The sequence below is a fragment of the Colobus angolensis genome, unplaced genomic scaffold (genome assembly GCF_000951035.1).
Source record: "Colobus angolensis palliatus isolate OR3802 unplaced genomic scaffold, Cang.pa_1.0 Scaffold9, whole genome shotgun sequence".
Lineage (NCBI taxonomy): Eukaryota > Metazoa > Chordata > Mammalia > Primates > Cercopithecidae > Colobus > Colobus angolensis.
The window spans coordinates 8,477,561-8,485,156 of record NW_012122931.1 but is presented as its reverse complement, the minus strand read 5'-3'; the positions used below and the strand labels follow the sequence as shown (position 1 = coordinate 8,485,156).

The 7,596-nt window shown below is 43.0% G+C and overlaps 1 protein-coding gene across 3 annotated transcripts in view; it reads left to right on the top strand.

The window, feature by feature from the left end:
- The first annotated feature begins 408 nt into the window (after window positions 1-408).
- The window catches only part of ZBTB43 (zinc finger and BTB domain containing 43), a 33,203-nt gene continuing 26,015 nt past the window's right edge, over window positions 409-7,596 (top strand). The window contains exons 1-3 of one of the 3 annotated variants that reach the window (XM_011931372.1): window positions 409-458; window positions 1,156-1,249; window positions 5,102-5,223. The gene's annotated coding sequence lies outside the window, so the exon portion shown is untranslated. Of the gene's footprint in view, window positions 459-1,155; window positions 1,250-1,305; window positions 1,449-5,101; window positions 5,224-7,596 lie in introns of those variants that run through there. The other 2 variants (XM_011931370.1, XM_011931371.1) reach the window with 2 other exon arrangements.

Below are 7,596 nucleotides of genomic sequence, written 5' to 3'. Positions count from 1 at the left end.
GGGAGGCGGAGGTTGCAGTGAGCCGAGATTGCGCCACTGCACTCCAGCCTGGGCAACAGAGCAAGACTTTGTCTCAAAAAAAAAAGGCTGGGGGGCTGGAGCATACATGTTTGAAGTAGAATCTTTGACAAGCTGTTCTGCGTCCATTCCCATTTCTGTGCTTCCATATTTGTTTTCTAGAAATTTTTTCTTTTCTTTTCTTTTCTTTTTAGAATTCTCTCTAGGAAAGCTACACTCCTGTGTCCTAGGGCCCAACAACAAGCAAGACAAGCATAATAGCTGGGAAACCAATCAGCTTAAACTAAGACAGACAATTATCAAAGGGGCATGTCTAGCCCGCGAGAACATCCACCCTAAATCCAGAAGGCATTATGACCACATCTCTTCAGCTGCCAGGATTTCAGGTATAAATTAGTTCTTCTACAAAGAGGGCACTTGGTCTGTAAACTGGTCCAAAGGTAAGAGTCCCACTGCTAAAGACCTATCTCTCTTCTACACTAACATGGTGGGGCAGGGGGGAAGAAAGGGGTGAGAAGAGGTATGGAGGGTTTTGGGAAGGAGTGGGAGAACTGGAGGCTAGAGAGATCGTTTCTGTCCCACCATCTGTGTGACCCCAGTGCCCAGCACAACGCAGCCCACGGAAAGGCACTGGTCCTTTCATTGAACATTTACTGAACATCTACTACACGCCAAAAAGCTGGATGGGTGCTGTGGAGGCAGAAATGAATTTGGAGATAATCTCCACCTGGCAAACTGAGGTCAAGGTTTTCGTTTGTTTGCAGAAGAGACGGAGGTCAAGGTGTTTTTGTTTTGTTGTTGTTGTTAAGAGTCTTGCTCTGTGCCCAGGCAGGAGTGCAGTGGCATGATCTCACCTCACTGCAACCTCTGCCTCCCGGGTTCAGACAATTCTCGTCTCAGCTTCCCAAATAGCTGGGATTACAGGCGCCAGCAACCACACTCAGCTAATTTTTGTATGTTTTGTAGAGACAGGATTTCACCATGTTGGCCAGGATGGTTTCGAACTCCAGCCTCAAGCGATCTTCCCGCCTCGGCCTCCAAAAGTGCTGGGATTACAGGCGTGGGCTACCGCGCCTGGCCTATGTCAAGGTTTTGAGAAGATTTAGAACTCGGTATCTGCTCCCCTATTTTCAACAGCTTAGTCAGTGCCTAAAATTGATTGACCCGCTCGAGACTGTACTGCGCAGGCGCCCGTTACCTATGCGCTCTCTCCGGACGCCTAGCGCAAACAGTGAATCCCGCATGCGCACTCCTCTTTCTGTCTGACGCACCCCCGGAAGCACTGTCAGTTTCGGGGGCGGGACCTGGAAGCGTTTCCGGGGGCTGAGGCACAGGCTGAATCTGTTGCGGCAGCGAAGGCTAGAACAGGCCTGCGCCGGCGGCGGAGAGGATCTCTTGGACGGGGGATGTGAGCGCTGAGCCCTTGGTAGGTACTGAGTGGCCAGGACCACGGGCGGCAAGGGTAAGGGAGGAGAAGTTGGTGAGGGAGTTAAGGGCTCCTTTGCAGGCCCCGACGCACGCGCCGCTTGCTCCGCCAGGCCCATTCCGTGGACCGGCATGCTAAAGCCCCGCGCGGAAGGTTGGGGTCCCGGCGCCCCAGCTCCGAATCCCGCAGTCTCCTGCCCACGCGGCGCGCAGACCGCGATACCAAGGCCTTTGGGGCAGCTTCTCGCCCAAGGTCACCCTCGCGGCAGCGGAGCTTCGCCGGCCACAGCGCTTAGAGATCCTGCCCCTGTCCGTCCGCTGGCCTTTCGGGGCGTAGGGTGGGCGCGGCTTGACGGCCTCGGGTTCGAGCCACCAATGCGTGAAGCCTGAAGAGCCGAGCTGGCAAAAAGCCTGCGCCCGGACTTCTCTGATCTTCTTTTTCCTTCTGTTTCACCCCGGTTGCTGTCTCTGTCACCTGTTGTAACCTGCCCTTTTTGTCTTTCAGCTAGGTCCCTGCCAACCTGATATTTCTCTCCACTTTGTCTTTCTCGGGGTATCTGGATCCTGTTTTATATCTGTGTCCACCTTGCTTCTGTGTCTGTTCACCCTGTCTCTGCCACTCAGCCCTTGCTCTAATTCAGGGCCTGTCAGTCTGGCTTTTTGGCCATCTGTCTGTTTCTCTCTTTCTTCCAACTTTTTTTTTCCTCTTGTTTCTGTTTCCTAGCTGAGTTTGTCTGGGTAGGGCAGGGCTGCCCAGACCTCTGAGCCATGGAAGGTGACTCATGACCCCGTGAAGCTCCCTGCACTGGTGACACTCTCAGTGACTCGACCGCAGTTTGGCCTGAGCTCTGACAGGTGCCGCCCAACATAAGTGTCAGACTGCGAGAGAGCCTGTCAGGGAGACAGGAGGCCCATTTTAGGGCCAGAGCAGCTTGATGAGTCCTAGCCTTTTCTCACCTGTGGTTTTTCAGGCCTGCACGGCTTCCCAAATCCCTTCACTCCATCTACTTACCACGGGATGGTCTCCAGGATCTCTGGAGCCTGCTCTTTGAGTTACAGCTGATTAACAGGCCTGTCTACAGGCTAAGGAAGGATCAGACTGAGATCTTTGGGGCTACTCGATCAGTAGCAGAGTTTCTGGGAGAGCTGCATGCTTAGTTCAGAGATTGTGTCAGCATTTCCAGTTAAATTGTAAGAAACCTAATAATCGGGGATTTATTATTTGCTTTACAAAAGTACCACAGGAGAAATAAAGCACACACAAAAGAACAAATATTGTTTGAGAGCACTTAAATGAAGTACCTAGAGCAAACCAATTAAGAGACAGAAAGTGGAATAGCTTACCAGGGGCTGGGGAGAGGAGTTAGTGCTTAATGGATACAGAACAGAGTTTTGGGGGATGATGAATAAAGTCTGAAAATGGGTTGTGATGATTGCACAATGTTGTGAATGTACTTCACTGAATTGGACTCTTAAGAATGATTAAAATTGTTAAGTCTTAAAGTTTTATGTATATTTTATACAGTACAAAAAAACAAAAACAGTATTCATTGGAGACTCCTGAAACCAATAAGCTCCTTTTACGTGTAATTTTTCAAAATTCATTCTGTAGCTGTTAAGAACATCTAGTTGAGCCTGTGTTTATTGATTCCTACTCTCTTTACAGCAGTGGGTACAGCTGAGGTTCTTAGAAAAGTTTAGTTAAATGGATATGGTTAACATCTTCCTCAAGCTTTCTACTTACTTTCTGCCCTGACTGTCTTCCCTCCGCCTTTCTTGGAATCAGTGCAAGAATCTGCTCATAAGTAGGATACTTGATAATTATACTCTTCACAGGAAGAAAACTCATAAGGTTGAAAAATAGCCCTTTTATTATAATGCAAAATTATGTGTTATTTCTTGAGTTTTCTTATGGGGGATGCCTTTGTGGGTTTTTTGTTTTTTAAAATCTCTATTTAACCTGTTTGCCTTTAAGGTAGTTTATCAAACTTTCTAATAAGATATCGCAACTGAATTACTAGTTTATTTCATTGAATCCTAGATGCTGTTGACTATTTCATGTACCACTAAGGAAGAGAGAAACCCTGCTAATTAAACTATGGCTTAATGCGCTCTTATCGTTTTAGACTTTTTATTATTGAAAACACTTTTAGACTTAGACACTAAAAAATGGTATCAATGCCTGTGCTAATGCATGTATATACAAAGGAAAAATAAGAATAACTTGGTTAAAGTATTCATTAAAGTTAACATTCCAAGTTCTACTCTTTATACTTTTCAGTTCAGAGTGTGTCCATATTTTTTCTAGCGTGTCATCCTTTGTGTCAAGAACATTGATGAGGACCTCAGCAGTTCTCTGTCATTGTCTCAGGCTGCGACAACTATTAAAACTGCCACCTGGTGATCACATTCTGATTTCATGAATTTTAAAATGTGAAAAAATGCATGTCTGAAAATTAATTGAATAGTATCATTTTCATGAACTTTTCCTTTTCTTTTTTTTTTTTTGTGATGGAGTCTCGCCCTGTCGCCCAGGCTAGAGCGCAGTGGTGCAATCTCTGCTCACTGCAACCTCCACCTCCCGGGTTCAAGCGATTCTCCTGCCTCAGCCTCCCAAGTAGCTGGGATTACAGGCGCCTGCCACCATACACAGCTAATTTTTGTATTTTTAGTAGAGACAGGGTTTCACCATGTTGGCCAGACTGGTCTCAAACTCCTGACTTCAAATGATCCACCTGCCTTGGCCTCCCAAAGTGCCGGGATTACAGGTGTAAACCACTGCGCTGGGCCTGAACTTTTCCTTTTCACTCTGTTTATATTTGCAGTTAGAATAGGGGCTTTTGTCTTATTTGTAACATATTGAGGAAATAAGATTTTTAAAAATTTGTCGATATGTTGTTAATTTCATGAAATGAGTGCCGTTTCTGCCTTCTGCTTTCTTGATTTCAACTTCTTATCCTGAATTCTAATGCCCATGAGGGCACAGTTAAAAACACTTCCTTGGCTTTATTGAAATTTGATGGAAGGATGATTGATGAATGGAGGGTTAGTTTCTAGAACATTACCTTCTCTTTTGAATCTCAGAGAATTTGCTGTAATGGAATGTTTGTCCTGGAAATTTTTAAGTAAAACATTCAGCCGTGGCTTAAAATTGAAGGGAGTCGTGAATCAAACTTCACAAAGCAGGTGGCTTGTTTTTTTTAAAAAACATCTTAAAATAGATTTTACTAAGTTATTTGGCCAAAGTGTTCTAATTAGGAAAAAAATAGAAGAATACTGATTGACAATGGTCGGGAGACCAATAGCGCTCTTCCAAAGGATATGTTAATTCTGCAAAATTACATAGTCATTGACCATGTTGGTTTTCTAGTTTTAACAAATACGCCACAGTAATGGATGAGAGGTATACGGGAATTATGAACTGTCTTTTCAATTGTTTTGAAAATTTAAAATTATTACAAAATAAGTTTATTTTTTTTAAAAAATACAAAGGCAGGAGCTACAGAGTTGCAGAATGAATTTAATATAACCAAAAATGCCAGTCTTGATTACTTTTCTTTCTACCACTAATGTACATCTCTAGTGTTTATTAGCAAATATACATGTACACAGCATCATAGCATCTCTTTTACATTTTCACTGTTACTCTTCCTTCCAGAAGTCAATGTGATTTTATTTGAAGCAAAACTGAAATGGGTTCTTCTTCCTCATTCTATTCATATTGCTTTTTGATGGCCATGGCATAAGGAACTTTATCCCAGGAATACAGCTTTGCATTAGGTAAGCTATAAACTTGCTCATAATACCATTGTTAAAAATTGCTTACTGTAATCATTTCTCTTTTAGCAAAAATAATAATGTATTTTGTTAAGATATTTAATTCCTCTAGAGCAGAAGATTCTTTCTTCTCTTCTGAAGAGATATTACGCATTCTAAGGCCCACCAATGACATAATTTGCACTAATAGAACATTTAATGTCAGATAAATTTTTCTGCCAAGTGATTTTTTTTTTTTTTTTTTTAACTTAGAAAAATGTTAGATTTGGAGTTAGGCTGCTGTTTGAATCCTGACATGCCATTGCTGAGGTGTGTAACCACGGGCAGGTCTTTTAATTTGAGCTTCAGTTTACTCATCTTTCAAAAGGATGCAATGATACGGGAGTGTTACACAATGTAGGTTTACATAGTGTGCTCTGTGAACTCGAAAGCATTTCACTAATGTAAAGAGTAGGCATAGGGAATTGGTATTTTTGTACATTTGTGCCAGGCTTTAAATTTACTGAAGCAACATTTACTATGTTTAAATTTGCTTTCTATAGTAAGCATGCAAATTACCATATGCTCTGATTAAAGAAATCTCTGAAGGACTTCACAATAAGTAGCTAGTGGGTCTGCTTCCCTATTATATTGCTGTCATCTGTGTTTTTAGGATGTTTAATTGGTGTTTAAATCACGTATAAAATTTGACTTAGAGTTCCTCAGCTGAATAATAAATAGTGGCTGCTATTAAAGTCATCAAAGTTGGAGGGAATCTGAAGGTCATCTAGTTCAAGATTTCTTCAATATGTTGCCCTTCATCTGCTTTTAAAAAGCCAAATATAGCTTTTAAGAAGCAGAGTGGAACAGGCTGGGATTGGTGTGTTTGTTTTAGAACTGTTGCTATTGGATTAAAAAAATAAAATACATGCACAAAGTGACATAAAACCGCTGGTATCTTTTTTTTTTTTTTTGAGATAGAGTCTGGCTTTGTCGCCCGGGCTGGAGTGTAGTGGCGGGATCTCAGTTCATTGCAACCTCCACCTCCCAGGTTTAAGCAATTCTCTGCCTCAGCCTCCAGAGTAGCTGGGATTACAGGCATCTGCCAGCATGCCCGGCTAATTTTGTATTTTTAGTAAAGACAGCGTTTCGCCTTGTTGGTCAGGCCGGTCTCAAACTCCTGACCACAGGTGATCTACCACCTCATGCTCCCACAGTGCTGGGATTACAGGCATGAGCCACCATGCCCAGCCATCTTTTTTTTCTTTTTTTGAGATGGAGTCTTGCTATGTTGCCCAGGCTGGAGTGCGTGGTGCGATCTCAGCTCACTGCAACCTCTGCCTCCTGGGTTCAAGCGATTCTCCTGCCTCAGCCTCCCAAGTAGCTGGGACTACAGGCGCTGGCCACCACGCCCAGCTAATTTTTTTGTATTTTTAGTAGAGACTGGGTTTCACCATGTTGGACAGGATGGTCTCCATCTCTTGACCTGGTGATCTGCCTGCCTCGGCCTCCCAAAGTGCTGGGATTACAGGCGTGAGCCACCATGCCTGGCCTGGGCCATCTTAAGTCTAAGGATGGTCAGTGTGCTAAAGTTTATGAATGCATTGTATATAATAAGGTTATTTAGATTATTTGTGAAAATGATATTCACGTTTACTTTCCATACTCTCAAACTATAATGATATTCACAGCCAGGCACAGTGGTTCACACCTGTAATCCCAGCACTTTGGGAGGCTGAGGTGGGTGGATCACATGAGGGTCAGGAGTTTGAGACCAGCCTGGCCAACATGGTGAAACCCCATCTCTACTGAAAATACAAAAATTAGCGGGGCATGGTGTCACACACCTGTGGTTCCAGCTACTCAGGAGGCTGAGGCAGGAGAATTGCTTGAATCGGGGAGGCAGAGGTTGCAGTGAGCCGAAGTGGAGCTACTGCCCTTTAGCCTGGGCGACAGAGTGAGACTCCATTTCAAAAAAAAAAAGAAAAAATTATATTCACCTTTTCTTTCCACCTCTTAAACTATAGTGGGCCTGAACAAGTGCTTTGGATTTAAATCTCAACTTTACTCCTTACCAGTTACATGACCTTAAGTTGCTTAGCTTTTTTGTCTATCTCCAATTCTGTACAATGGAAGTAAAAAATACCTATTGAGTGGGTTGCTGTGAAGATTAAGTGAGACAGAACATCTAAAGTGCTTTGCATAGACTTTGTACAATGTCTGTATGAAGCAGTTTATTTGTATATGTGTATCATAAATAGTAGTTGCTGTTATTTCCTATTAATGATGACATTTTCCTAGTCACTCAGTCATGAAACTTCAAAGTCAGCATTGGTACATCAGTTTGCCTTGCATTACTCTTTATTTTATTTATTTATTTCTTTTTTTTTTTTTTTT